Source organism: Cynocephalus volans, chromosome 9 (genome assembly GCF_027409185.1).
Source record: "Cynocephalus volans isolate mCynVol1 chromosome 9, mCynVol1.pri, whole genome shotgun sequence".
Lineage (NCBI taxonomy): Eukaryota > Metazoa > Chordata > Mammalia > Dermoptera > Cynocephalidae > Cynocephalus > Cynocephalus volans.
In genome coordinates this window covers 62,658,736-62,674,919 of record NC_084468.1, presented here as the reverse complement: position 1 = coordinate 62,674,919, position 16,184 = coordinate 62,658,736, and positions in this window count along the sequence as shown.

The window sequence follows — 16,184 nt, the reverse complement described above, 5'->3', positions numbered from 1 at the left end:
AGCTTCTGTGCCATGATTTGGCAGGTAACTTCCTGATTCAGTAGCTGCCTGATCATGGCAGAGATGGCTGCTTCATAATTTTTCAAATTCATGATTGAAGTACTGGCAGTATCTTCCTTGATGGCCCAGTTCTGCAATGCAGATTTGGTCACAGTTCCTGGAAATTAAAATAAATGTCTCTTTTTTTCAGCCCTTTAAATGTGTTTATAAGTAAGCCATTTAACATCCTACAGGATAAATCCCTTTCTACCTAGTGTGGAGTCTGTTGTCTTAAACTGAACTCTGACTAATATACTACCTGATTTGCCTTAAAGCTAAAACTAGAAAAGGACAATATAAAAATGGAAAATTGTATGTGAATGCCATTTATAAATATAGATTTAAAATCTTAAATAAAATATTAACAAATCAAATTCAGCACTGAAGATGTAGACATAGAGGTGATTGAGTAGGTTTTATTTCAAGAGCTCCAATCTGGCTCAACCACAGAAAACCAATTGATATGATTCACCACATTTACAAATTAAAAGAGTTACTTATGATTATTTCAATAGCTGGAAAATGCACTAAGAAATTCACCATACACTCTTGATTTTTAAAAAACATTTTCTAATAGAAGACATTGTGCTCAACTAACAATGATTTTTTAAAAAACTTTCCAAAAACACCACACTTAATGATGAAATACTAGAAATATTCTCTTTAGAGTCATAATACACAGATGAGCACTGTAGCCCCTGCTTTTCAACAATGTACCGGAGCTCTCAGACAATAAAATCAAAAAAGAAAGATAAATAAAAATTATAAAACTATGAAAAAATGAAAGGTTTTGTCCATATTCCTTTTTGCCCTCATTGTGTAGCAACAAGCCTATTACTCTTCATAAATAGAGTCACCTCTGCCAACACCTGAATTCCCTTTTTGTCTTCTTCATCCAGTGGCATAAACTGTCCAAAATGGCCAATTGGCAGTGTTCACTTTCAATACCGTTGAACTTCATTGTACCACCTGGTGAATACAATTAATATCTTCTAAATATTAAATTCTCTAAACCAATAAAAACTAGTATTCTGAGGACAGGGAGTAAAAAATGTATAAGTAGGATATTTGGTATAATTTTGTGGACCATCACTTATAGTCATTTCTTCCCAAATACATACATTCTGGCTATGAGAAAAACAGTCACACATGGTGGTTGCTGGTTCTGAGCATGTAATGCACCATGCAAGATAACACCCTGACCTCCCAAGATAGTGCTTTCCCACCTAGCACTGTAAGTGCTAGTCCTCAGGAGAACATTCTGACAACCTATAAAGCAGGTGGCAAGGGATTAACTGTAATCTGTTAAATCAATTCCTTGGAGGCAATGCTGTGTGGGAGATACAAAGACTGTACATAAGACACTCAGAAATTCCAAGAAATAGTGGTGCTAGCAAAAGCATGGTAGGCAGAAAAAAGTCCAATCTAAATCCTTTGTAGGTCAATGTTTACATTTCTGAAGCTGCAGTTATTTTGACTGTCATCAGGATCTGCCCTCCCTTCCCCTTTGGTACTAGATGACTACCAAAATCTTTCCTTATTTCTGTCATTTTTCCAGGAAACTTTGGACTACCCTGATTTATGTTATGTTCAATTACATATAGTTCGTGTTGCCACATTGAAAATAGGAATTTCATCAACTTCATTTTTAGAGAGTACACTGAGTGTTCCTGAAATCACTAAATAGCTTACTAATTTTGTAGCAGAATGAATAATGGTTATTTATAATAAATAAATAAATAAATAAATAAGTCCTTCTTTTGTGCCCTACTGCAGTTCATGGTACTGTGGCAAAAAGACCCTGGGTGTGGGCCTCATGATCCCCACCTCCTGGTATTCACTCCTTTGTATAATCCCCTTCCCTTGAGTTTGGGTGATATCTGTGACTTGCTTCTAACCCATAGACTATGGCAAGGGTGATAGATGTCATTCTTGTGATGCCATTATGTTATAAAAGTCTTCATCTTAGCAGACTGGAGCTCGATAGGATCTTGCTTGCAGATATGATTGCCTACAAAATTTGTGGGGCCCAGTGCAAAAGCAAAATGTGGGGCCCTTTGTTCAAAAATTATTAAGAATTTCAAAACAGCTACAGAAGAGCATTAAATCAAGTGTGGGGCCTTCGAAGCAAAGGGACCTGTGTGACAGCATAGAACGCATGCCCATAAAGCCAGCTCTGCTTGTGGATTTAATGAAGTAAATAGCCATGTTCAAGAAGACTACATGTCAAGGAACTGTGAGCAGCCTCCAGACAACAACTAGTAAAAAGCTAGGGCCTTCAGTTATACAATCAACAACCTCAATGTGTTTAGATTTGGATTCTTCCCTTATGGAGCCTACAGTCTGGCCAATACCTTGATTACAGCCTTGTGAGACCCTGACCAAAGGACTCAGCTAAGCCATGTCCAGACTCATGACCCGTGGAAACTGTGAAATAATCAATATTTGTTGTTACAAGCTGCTAATTTTGTGGTGGTTTTTATGTAGCAATAGAAAACTAATGTGTATATATGACACAAAAGAGTGAGGATAAGTTCTTGCTTTTGGCAAGCTAGGCACTCAGCAATGATGGTAACGAATTTAGTCTTCAGGAGTAAAAAGTGATGTTGTTGAGTCCATGTATAGCCTCCATCTCTGCAGCACAGCCATTTTATTTATGAGACTATTGAGAAAGCATGATGTGGACATGGAAAGAGGATGACTGACAACTACAAGAACTGTCATCTTGTCAATCTAATTATTAAGAGCTCCCTCTATGGTAAGGTTCTTTTCATGAGCTTTCATGTTTTCATGTTCTGGGTCCATTAAAAGAGGTCCATCCATGTGTTTTACCTCTCAAGCACCTTTGTCTCTAAAACTTCAATTTTCTTCATTCTAGATCCATTAGCCAATGACCCTTAGTGAGTTTAGATTCTTCACTCAAGCCACACCTTTTACAATACTAGGAAATTACCTGAAATACTCAAAATTTTACCCATTAATGTATTGAGGAATTCATTTTTCATGGTCCTTAAAGGCCAACTTTGAGTTGATTTGTAAGGCAGTAGCAGTGCACTTCCACCTGGTACCAACAAATCACGTAGACCAATCTGTTAACCAGGGTCAAATATTTAGGTCATAAGGAACTTGCCATGAGGCCATAAATGAGGTTGAGAAAAAAATGACAATGTGGCAGAAGCAGCATGCTCAGAGTGTGAATCACATGCAACTTACTTGTGCCTCTAGATATTCTCAAGTTCAGTTCCATATCTACTACTTCCATTTGATGATGGACTACTGCTAGGCATGACCAACTTTTTGGTTATTTTGTTTGATAACATGTGGTTCATCATGGTCAGTTCAGATCAAGTAGTTACCAGGTTTCATGGTCAGGAATTTACTCTTTACCATTATGGTAATCATGCCAATTTACCTCTATTGATTAAGTGCTACAATTAGCTCTGTCAACCTAGGATCTTTTCCTTCTCACTGAAATCAAAGGAGCCCTTCAAGATGCTGGCATTTCCCTCTCCATTGTATTCTAAAGATTTGGTGAAGAGGTTATCTTCTGGACCCTCTTGAGGAATATAATTAAGAGTGCGCACAAATTAATTCAACATTTCTACCTCCAAAGTTTTTTAATTATTTTTTTCTTCATAGTATGTCAATTTCTGTTCATATGAGCTATTGTCTAGATTTCAACCAACCAAACCAGAAAACAATTAAAACTACTCCCAGATGTTTAAGCTAGTACAATAGAAGTCATATTTCTGATAAGGTTACTCATATTGGCAAATTCAGTTATATCTTAAGTTACATTCTTCTCTTATTGGTCTAGGGTGCTCAGATTCCATTATTATTTGTGTTGGTCAGATCTATATCAATAAATTAGCCAAATCTCTTTTTCTACGACTAAACTAAAAGAGTATCTTCTCTTAAATTATTAAGTATAAGTTTAATCATTCTGGGGTTGATATTGTAATTTTTCTCGCCTACTGCAAATTCAAGCTAGGATGTGGCTTTCACTATTGGTCTAGATATGATGAGTGTTAGGAGTGGAACAAGGAGAGAATTGACTTCCTCTTGCCAGATGACTTTCTTGGGCAAAGTCGTGACAGGGTCTTCAGGAAAAGTAAGAACAATCTCATGAGTCAGGTGAAGGTAAGCCCTGCTTCAGGCAAGGGACTCTCTGTGGGCTGAAGGAATCAGCATATTCTGAGTCAATAAAATTAAATTCTTCCATGTACCCCATTCCAATTTGGGGGGAGAGATGCCACTCTTTCTTTATCAAACTATAAATTTCACATTAAGTCACTAGGTAAGACTGTGAATTCAGATGAGATTGGAATTGGGAAACATGCAAAAATAAACTTTGAGTTTGATCTTTGGCTATCTCAACTCTGTGGCTACAAGATAGAAGATATTCTTTTAGCTCATTTTTAATCTATGCACTAAATTAGAAATTTGAGAATGTCATTCCTTTTTTTAAATTATTCAACATATTTAGAAACAACACCCCCAGACCTGATACCAATTCATATCAGTCAGCATTTTTAGTTAGAAACAAAAATAACCAAGTTCAACTGATGTAGGCAGAATAGTAAAATATTAAAAGGATTCAAGGTAGATCGTATAATCATTAGGAAACCTAGACAATTAGAAACAGCTTTGCACCAAAAACAATATCCAAAATCACACCATAGAAGTGATCTAATGAGAACCCTACTGCGGCTTTCACCAAACAACAGAGCTGGTTCTGTGCACTACATGCCACCAATGGCGTGGCTGACACTACTGCTATAAAATTTAATCCTGCTGCAATGATGTACACGGCTGACCAGAATTCCTGTCTTTTGATGCACTGACTCCCAATACCAAGTACAGAGGCAAGACCATGTGCCACACCCTAGGGGAAAAGGAAGCCAAGAAAGTACGTACTTGACATTTTCAGTGTTTATAGTAGAAAGCAGGGTCTCCGACCACACTCATACAATGGGAAGTTCTTAAACTATAGGAAGGCAAATTAGTTCATGAGTAGCCAAAGTGAATGACAAATGTCAACTATGATCAAAATTATATTTACCATATGTATCCTATGATCCATAAATTCTACCTATAGAATTTCTGAAGAAATTCTCACACATGTACAAGACAGGAACAAGGATTTTTCTGAAGCATTGTATGTAATAGCAAATGTGAAAAGAACTCAAATGCCATTGGTAGAGAGTTAGATAAATGGGTTGTAATACGTTAATGTGATATCATGTTATTTTATTCAGGTATTGAGAAACTACTGCGTCAGACACAATTCTAAGCACTGCGGACAGAGACTGAGTTGGTTAGGGAGAAGGTTATATGCATTAATTTTTAAAAGATTGCCTTTGAGGTGCTCCCAATGGAGTGGGAGTATAGACGTATAAGTATATCATTAGGAAGTATGTACTGTATCAAAGGTTCAAATGGATAATGTATATGATGCTGAGATGGCGCCATTAGACTAATCTAACTGCCGGCATTCGTGGGAGAAAGGTCACAGAGGGGAAAGATACCTATGTAAGTTAGGACTTAAAAGATGCACAAGACTGCATGATGTAAAGGAGGAGAGGTGCATCCCAGTACAAATTTTATTTCTAAAGTCACTAAAGCTTGTTATATAGCACAATGGTTTTTTTTGAAAAGTGCTACTAAAGTGTCTGCCATGCTTGGTATTAAATAAACAAACAGTACCTGGTGGCAGTACTGTGGTAAGAGGGAAAACCTCCAGGAAGAAATTTTGAGTTTCATAGGAACTTATCTTCAACCTCAAATTAAAATAAATCATAAATAAAAAGCACATAACACTTCAATTGTTGTCCCACTTAAAACTGCCATGGTCATATTACACCATGGGAAAAGTTTACTACGAATAAAACAATTAGAGTTTGGCTAATAAAAGATAAATAATTAATTGATAGAAAGCCAATCAGTAATCAAGTTGAGTTACCCACCTTAAGCAATAAAAATCTTTTGAAAATGTTGCCATCTAGTGGCTTCAAACTTAAAAAAGATTAACTACGCTAGCGAATCATTCAATCATGTTTCCTAGAAAAAGTTTCCTTAGCAGATCTCAAATAAATAAACATTACACTTGTGCCTCTGCTTTAAGAGAAAGAACTCTGGATTTAGACTACCAGGTTTTTAAGTTTTGCTTTGTTATTTACTGGCTGAATGACCACAGGCAAGTTGCTTAATCTCTTTGTAAAACGTATGTAATAGTACCTACCTCCTCGAGTTGATAAGAAAAATTAAGAATTAATGAGGTCTATAAAAAGTTGTTTAGCACAGCATTTGGCTCATAGTACAGAACCATTCAGTAATAATAATTATAGTTTATTACTCAGTGGAGAAAGAGTTGCAAAATAATTTAAGTTGGCACTGGGATTGAAGTTTGAGTGATACAACATTTAAAACAATGGCTCTTTTCATGGCATTAGTAGAAATACTGTATGGTTGCTATTAACAGATAGCAGCTATTAATGACTGATATTTTCTAATTTTGAAAGATCCCTAAACCAAGCTATGATAGTTATTTACTGTCACAATATTTATAAAGTCCAATTCACCCTTGCTATGCTCTCCCAGCTATTGTACAAGAAAATCTAAATTTTTCCATGAGAGCATAAATGGGAGTAAAGGAGAAGGCAGCTTCACCAGCTGGTTGGAAAAAAATGATGGTCATGTAAGATGCAATCAGCCCTAAAACTGCCTGTCACAAAGACAAGGGGGGATGGAACTGGTCCTCTCTATGACATCCTTTGAGCTATAGTACTGCTATGATGTATTTTATTCTTTAACATAGTCCTTGAGGCTTAGCTTAACTTGATTTTACCTGTCCAACAAAGCAGAAACAGTGTGATTTTTAAAATACATTTGACAAAAATATCCCCTGATATCTCCAAGGATATGACAAAATGTTAGATTACACCACGATTGAGAATTTACAGCTAAACCAGCAATATTCATATTATTATTTAGTAGACTGCAGTCAATCTGGGGAGTAAAAAGCATGCCACAAAGACTCTATCTGTCATAAACACCTTTTATTTTTTATTTATTTATTTATTTTTTAAATTTTATTTTGTCGATATACATTGTGGCTGATTATTGCTCCCCATCACCAAAACCTCCCTCCCTTCTCCCTCCCCCCCTCCCCCCCAACAATGTCCTTTCTGTTTGCTTGTCGTATCAACTTCAAGTAATTGTGGTTGTTATATCTTCTTACCCCCCCCCCCGGTTTTGTGTGTGTGTGTGTGTGTGTGTGTGTGTGTGTGTGTGTGAATTTATATATTCATTTTTAGCTCCCACCAATAAGTGAGAACATGTGGTATTTTTCTTTCTGTGCCTGACTCGTTTCACTTAATATAATTTTATTTAATTTTTTATCAAAAACTTGGATGAATAAAATGTGTTCCTTCTAAGTTACAGAAAATTCTGGGTGGATAAGATATTGCAGACAGCCTTTAAGATGGCCTCAGTCATTCCCATCTACTGGTATTCACACCTTGTGAAATCTCCTCCCCTTGTATGTGAACTGAACCTAAGTACTCACTTCTAATCAATATAATACAGCAAAAGTGATGGGAGTCACTTCTGAAATTAGGTTATAAATAGACTGTGATTTCCATCTTGCTCATTGTTGCTTGCTTGCTCTTGCTGATCACTGTGATGGAATCCAGATACCATTTTGTGAACTGCCCTATGGAGAGGCCCACATGGCAAGGAACTGAGAAAGGCAGCTAGAGAAGGACTAAGGCCCTCAGTCCAGCAGTCCATGAGGAATCCTGCCAAAAAAACCACAAGATATACTTAGAAATAGATCCCCTCTCAGTCAAGACCCTCCTCATCTGCTTCAGATGAGACTGCAGCCCCAGTCAATACCTTTATTATAGCCTGGTGAGGGTCAAAGCACAAGCACCCAGACAAACCGTGCTGTGAAGTAATAATCTTTGGTATTTTAAGCCACTAAGTGGTAAAGTAATTTGTTACACAGCAATAGATAATTAATAAGTTGATCAGAGGTTGGCGAACTACAGCCTGTGAGCCAGATCTGGTCTGAGGCCTGTCATTGGATAGCACTTGAGCTAATGGTGGTTTTTACATTTGCAAGAGTTTTTTTTTTGTTTGTTTGTTTGTTTTCCTTTTTTCATGTTTGGTAAGTCCTTTTTTGGGAAAAATATTTTCCTATTTTTGTTACTATTATTTTAAATGGTTTATTTATTTTTTAGAAGGGACAACACATTTTCATAATATAGGAAAACAATATTCTTTTGTATTTTTTTATCATTTCTTTTTTTTTATTGGAACATAGTTGATTGTATATATCTGTGGGGTACAGCACTGAATATCAATACCAGTGTGCACTATGTGATGTTCAAATCATGATAATTAGTATATTCATGACTGAATCAGCCCAATTTTTGTGGCCCTTTACCAATTCTTCCTTTCCCTCCTTCCTCTACCCCATTCCCACCCCCAGCAACTTCAGTTCTGTTCTCTTCTCTTAAAAAGTTCAATGTATTATAGTGATTGCTGTGTCTTTTTAAAAATTTATTTGTTCATTTATTAGGTCTCAAATATAAGCGAGAACGTGGTATTTCTCTTTCTGTGCCTGCCTTATTTCATCTAACATAATTTTCTCTAAGTTCATCCATACAGCTGCAAATGGCAGTATTTCATTCTTTTTTATGGCAGATTATTATTCCATTGTATGAACATACCACATTTTCCTTATCCATTCATCCAATGATGGGCATTTAGGTTGATTCCAATTCTTGGCTATTGTAAATAGGGCTACAAAAAATGTGGGAGTACAAGTGTCCCTTTGACATGATGATTTCCATTCCTTTGGGTATATACCCAGCAATGGGATTCTTGGGTAAGACAGCAGTTCTATCTGTAGTCATTTGAGGAATGTCCAAGAAGGTTATGTAATGAAGATCCATGGCCCACAAAGCCTAAAATATTCACTATCTAGCTTTTTACAGAAAAAGTTTGCTAGTCCCTGAAGTAAATGACCAATGATAGAACCAAGATTCAAAATGATTGCCTGAACTGACTAGAATAAAGTGAAGTAAATGAGATAAAATTTGGCAGGCACTAATAAAAAGTTCTGTACTTAAGTTCAAAAATCCAATCTCAGAAATACAGGCTAATGATTATGTGAAAAGGATTGGCAGATTTTAGTGGATCCCAGGCTCACAAAGAGCTAAAATATAATGCTGATGCCTAAAATTAAAGTTAATATAATCCAGGTTTGTATTAACATAAATACAAATCTACTTTATAGAATAATATAACCTCAAGGCTACTCTGCATTAGTGAGACCACATGTGGAGCATTTTAATTTAAATTATTTTAAAACTGTTTACACAGTGGAAAAAGCTTTTTGTATAAGCCTTCTTCAAATTATTTCCTTAATTAATTGCAAGATACATTTTTTTAAATATCAACATGGTAGCTGGAACCACTGGTATTCAAAATTATGCATTTTGACATTTTATGGGCTTCCAGTCAAGATGGCAGAATAGACAATTGCCAGCATCACTCTCTCCCACAAATCAACCAAATTACAACTACTAAAAAGCAATGACAGCCAAGCTGGGCCCACTGGAGCTCAGGGGAAGAAGAGAAGAGACCTACAGAGTTCATGAAAGCTGGAGAAGCCACAATGAGAGAAAGAAAAAACCACTCCAACTGGTTGGAGCCCTGGCCACTTCAAGGCTGGAACTGGTGAGCGCATGGAGCAGGAGCTGGCAAAAGCTGCAGCTGTGCCCTATGGATTAAGTTGATTGGAGGCATTAGGGGAAAAGAGGGCCTTGGTGGCCCCCAGGCCAGCAAGACCACTAACAGGGTTCCTGTGGACCCACATAGGAGAGAGGAGGAGCCACAACAACTAAAAAAGGACATACTCAGAGGCCAATGAGTCATCACAAGGGACTGATGCATGGCCTGCCCTATGGGAAGTGTTTGGAGTGTGGGTGGTGGGGGAGACGGACCCACCAAGGGAACACTGGGGCACAGCATGGACAGCTGATCTGCCCTCCAATCAGCACAGGACCACTCTGTGTAGACTGGTCAGGAATATAGAACTGCAGAGGGTGCAGTTTGCTGAAAAGACTCAGGCCTAGACCAGAGTTTCTACACAACCCAAGTATACTGGATCTCACAAGAGATGGAAATACCTATAAAGTCAACCACTAAAAACTGAGCTGCACAGAAAGCCTTCCCTAGAGAATCAGCAGCAAGTAACAATTTAGCTCAACCACAGAGTTCCAGTGCTGGTCCCCACAGATAGTTCCCCCATTTTAGAAGTAAGCAAAGGACAACAAATTAGTTCCAGTGCAGAGTTTCAGTAGTGGGAATAGCAAATAATCCAACAAAGAACTGGAAGAAAACATAAAATACCCACAGACCAGAGACAAAGTTTTTTATTAACCAGTAAAGATCTCATATCACCAAAGTACCCCTATAAAACCTAGAAGGATCAGAATTCCCCTGGGCTACCAAGCCAAGGAGGAGGGAGGGCTGGGGGTCTCAGCCATGCCCCCCAACACCCACAACCAGCCCAGCAATGACCACAAAGCCAATGCAAGTAGCACCCCAGGCTCTCTTGAGCTGGGGTGGTAGGGGGCCGAGGGCCTCAGCCACACACACACTGCCTGCCAACACCAGCAACCAGCCCAGCAACAATCACCAAGCTGCTTCAATAAGCACCCCGGGCCCCTGAGCTGGGGTGTTAGGGGGGTGTGGGCCTCAGCCACACCCCCCTGACATCCATGCTCCCAGGCCAGCAAGGACCAAGACACTGCTGGAAGCCCCCCGGGTCTCCCCTGCAGGAATGAGGGGGGTGCCACAGGCCTCAGCCCTGCCCCTCCTCTTTTCGCCTTCTCCCACCCTATTTCCTTCCCCTTTCCCCTCTCCCTCTCCCTCCCAACTGCTCCACAACAACATCATAGAATGTAAAAAAAAAATAAATAAATAAACTTTAAAAAATAAAATAAAAAAACAAAGTTATGTATTTTATCTATAGTAATATCCATATTTTTTAACTCAACTCTGCCTTTGATGTCTATTCATATTTTATAACATGTTTGCATTTTTTTTTCCTTTCTGTTTTCTTTACATGTATTCCCAAAGATTTAGGGGGAAAGGAAAGACAACCCAAAACATTCGTGTACTTGAGGATGAAGGTAGGAGATAGTTGGTGTATTTAAGAGTATTGTGTCCTACATGTCTTCTCTAATCTCCTGAAATTTGGCCTATCTCTGTCTATCTATATTGGCATATACTGTGCACATCTGTGCCTGCATATGTATTCTGGGGCTTTGAGATAAAAGTCACTGCAAAATAAAATGCTTCTAGAAACAAACAAAAAGATCGTTTTGACTAACTCTGAATTCACATGTTACAACTTATTTGACTGCAAAGTATTCTGAAGACTGACTGGAGATATGATGTATCCAAAGACACAATTGGGTCTGTTCATTCCTTATTTACAGCAAAATCTTCTCTCTCCTCAAATTTCTAGAAAGCTTCTTCAGTTTATTTAACTTTATAGGTCATGATTCCTTGTTGTTTACTGTTATCCCTGAGAAATTGTTCTCAGTGTGATAAACAATAACTGATTCAGATCCGGTGGTTCCTTCAGCTTCCACACCAACCAGGAGGAGGACAGTCAAGGAGGACTGGTGATAAAAATAGTCTTTGATTCTAAACCTTGAAAAGCAGAACTTTGGAAGCACTAACAAAGTTCTTCCTGGAAACGGTATTTCTGCTTCAAAATGAGTGAAAAGCGGCTGCTATTTTCATACTCTAGAAGGAGGTGTAGACTTTCACTAAGCTCACACAGTATGGTAAAAAGAAGAGATTAAAAGAAAAGAGGAAACGTACAAAGGAGAGAAGAGAATTGGAGTGATTAATAACACATCTGCTCATATTAATCACTATTTGAATAAAATTACTTAAATACCTAAGGTTAAAATTTAAATCTCAAATCTACATTTGGGTAACATTCACATTTGACTTTATTTCATTCTACAAGTCCAGAACTGGTAGCCCTCAAAAATAAACTTAATGTTTTTTCCCATTGGAACATAGTACATATCTGTGGGGTACAGTATTGATTACCAATACCTGTGTGCAATATGTGATGTTCAAATCAGGATAATTACCATATTCAACATTATATAATGTAATCGATTTTCATGGCCCTTTACCAATCCCTCCCTTACCCTTCTCCCCCTCTCCCACTTCTAGTAACCTCAGTTCTGTTCTCTTGAAAGTTCAAGGTATTACTGTGATTATTGTACCTTTCTTTCTTTTTGTTTATTTATTTGTTTTTTGTTTGTTTGTTTGTTTGTTTTGCTTGTTTTTAGCTTTAAAAGTGAGGACATACAGTATTTCTTTTTCTGTGGCTGGTTTACCTCACATAACATAATTTTCTCTAAGTTGATTCATGTTGCTGCAAATGGCAGTATTTCATTCTTTTTTATGGCAGAGTAGTATTCCATTGTGTAGATATAACACATTTTCCTTATCCATTCGTCTGACGGTGGACATCTGGGGTGGTTCCAACTCTTGGCTATTGCAAATAGAGCAGTAATAAACATGGGAGTACAGAAGTCCCTTTGATATGATTTCCATTCCTATGGGTATATACCTAGCAGTGGGAGAGCTGGGTCATGTGGCAGTTCTGTCTGTAGATGTTTGAGGAAACTCCATACTGTTTTCCACAATGGCTGCACCAATTTACAGTCCCACCAACAGTGTAGGAGGGTTCCCTTTTCTCCACATCCTCGCCAGCATTTGTTCTTCTCTGTCTTTTTGGTAATAGCCAGTCTAATTGGGGTGAGGTAATATCTTAAAGTGGTGTTAATTTGCATTTCCCTGATGCTGAGTGACGTTGAGCATTTTTTCATGTGTCTGTTGAGCATTTGTATATCTTCCTTTGAGAAATGCCTATTCAGCTCCTTTTCCCGTTTTTCAATCAGGTTACTTGATTTTTTACTAAGTTGTTTGAGTTCCTTGTATATTAATCCTTTGCCAGATGTATAGTTTGCAAATATTTTCTCCCACTCTGTAGGTTGTCTTTTCACTCTGTTAATTGTTTCTTTTGCTGTGGAGAAGCTTTTTAGTTTGATATAATCTCATTTGTTTATTTTTCCTTTTGTTTCCTATGCTTTGGGGGTCATAATCATAAAGTCTTTGCCCAGTCCTACATCCTGAGGTGTTTCCTCTATGTTTTCTTTTAGTAGATTTATAGTGTCAGGATGTATATTTAAGTCTTTAATCCATTTTGAGTTGATTTTGCTATATAGTGAGAGGTATGGGTCTAGTTTCATTCTTCTGCATATGGATGTCCAGTTTTCCCAGCACCATTTATCAAAGAGGCAGTCTTTTCCCCAATGTATGTTCTTGATGGCTTTGTTGAAGATCACTTAGCAGTAAGTATGTGGGTTGATTTCTGGGTTCTCCATTCTGTTTCATTGGTCTGTGTGTCTGTTTTTATGCCAGTACCATGCTGTTTTTGTTAATATAGCTTTGTAGTATAATTTGAAGTCAGGTAGTGCTATGCCTCTGGCTTTAATTTTTTTGCTCAGGATTTCTTTGGGTATTTGGAGTCTTTTGTTGTTCCATATGAGTGTTAGGATTGTTTTTTATGTTTCTGTGAAGAATGTCATTGGTATTTTGATTGGGATTGTGTTGAATCTGCAGATTGTTTTGGGTAGTATGAACATTTTCACAATGTTAATTCTTCTAATCCAACAGTATGTAATGTCATCCTATTTTTTGTGTCCTCTTTAATCTTTTTCTACAGTGATTTGTAGTTCTTGTTCTAGGGATTTTTCACATCCTTAGTTAACTTTATTCCTAGATTTTTTTTTTTTTTGATGACTATTGTACATGGACTAGGTTTCTTGATTTCTTTTTCTGCTAGTTCATTGTTGAGGTATAAAAATGCTACTGATTTTTGCATGTTGATTTTGTATCCTGCAACTTTACTGAAATTGTTTATCAACTCTAAGAGTTTCTTTGTAGAATCTTCAGGCTTCTCCACATATAGGATAATATCATCTGCAAACAGGGACAATTTCACTTTGTCTTTTCCAATCTGGATGCCCTTTATTTCTTTCTTTTGCCTGATTGCTCTGGCTAGTACTTCCAGTACTATGTCAAATAGGCATGGTGAGAATGGGCATCCTTGTCCTGTTCCCATTCTTAAGGGAAAAGCTTTCAGCTTTTCCCCATTCAGGATGATATTGGCACTGGGTTTGTCATTTATGGCTTTTATTGTGTTGAGATACTTTCCTTCTATACCTAATTTGCTGAGAGTCTTTATCATGAAGAGATGCTGAATTTTGTCAAATACTTTTTTTGCATCTATTGAAATAATCATATGGTTTTTGTCCTTGATTTTGTTGATGTGGTGTATCACATTTATTGACCTGTGTATGTTGAGCCATCCTTGCATCCCTGGGTTGACTCCCACTTGATCATGGTGTATAATTTTTTTGATGTGCTGCTATATTCTATTTGCTAATATTTTATTGAGGATTTTTGCATATATGTTCATCAAAGATATGTTCTTTTTTTATTGTATCTTTGTCTGGTTTTGGTATCAGGGTGATGCTGGCCTCATGGAATGAGTTTGGCAGAGTGGCCTCTGTTTCAATTTTTTTGGAATAGTCTGAAGAGAATTGGTATTAATTCATCTTTAAAGGTTTGTTAGAATTCAGTAGTAAAGCCATCCAGTCCTGGGCTTTTCTTTGTGGGGAGACTGCTGATTATTTCTTCAATATCATTGATTATTATTGGTCTCTTCAGGTTTTCTTTTTCTTCTTGGTTCAGTCTTGGTAGTTTGTGTGTGTCCAGAGATTTTTCCATTTTCTCCAGGTTTGCAAATTTGTTGTTTATAATAGTCTCTATTGATTCTTTGTATTTCTGTGGTATCAGTTGTAATGTCTCCTGCTTCATTTTTCATTTTTGTTATTTGAGTCTTCTTTCATCTTTTTTAATTAGCCTAGCTGATGTTTTGTAGCTATTTTGTTTATCTTCTCAAAAAACCAACTTTTCATTTCATTGATCTTTTGTATCATTTTGGGGGTTTCTATTTCAGTTAGTTCTGCTCTGATCTGAATTATTTCTTTCTATCGACTAATTTTGGGATTGGATTATTCTTGTTTTTCTAGTTCTTTGAGGTGTAGCATTAAGTTGGTTATTTGAAATCTTTCTATCCTTTTGAGGTAGGCATTTATTGTGATAAACTTTCCCCTTAGTACTGCTTTTGCAGTATCCTACAGGTTTTGGTATGATATGTCTTTATTTTCACTAATTTCAAGAAATTTTCTGATTTTCTGTTTAAGTCATAGATCATGATATGCTATAAAAACCTTTCACTGCTTAGGGTATAAATGGAAATAACCACTGTGTTAAGTTTCTTAATGAGGAGTGTCTCCATAGGATATTTATTTCTTATAAATTTGAATTTGGCTACTTAGAGATGCAAAAAACTTTTTAAAGATGTTTTTATAACTTGGTAAAAAGAAAGAGAAAACCAGTAAGCCAGTAAATTAGCCTGCTTGTTAGGAAGGAAATTGCTAACATACAAGGTCAGACTTTCTATTTGCATATTTATTACAAAGTAAATTACCAGTGAAGTAATTAATGTGTTAAGAAGATGACTCTCAATGCTTAATATGTTTCTACTTATCCAAGAATTAGAAAGCCACATGTCCAGAAAAGACTTTTTGTTGGTGTGTGTATATATACAGTGATTTGGCTATTGTACCTTCATTTTGAACTTGAGTTTTCTGTTACCACGTATTGGCCACACACAAATTCATGGGCCAATTAGAGATAAAACACTTCCAAAATGTGTTTTTCTTAATATACATTTTATTATCTAATTAACATTATTAAGTATGCTATTGTTTTATGCTATTGTTTCTATTAATTTTCATCATTGAATATTTTATTATTACTAAATTTTATAGCCATATAATACAAAACTTGCCTTTATTCTCCTTATTTTTATAGAGTAAATGAGGGCCGACCCCGTGGCGCACTCGGGAGAGTGCGGCGCTAGGAGTGCAGCAGCACTCCCGCCACGGGTTCGGATCCTACATAAG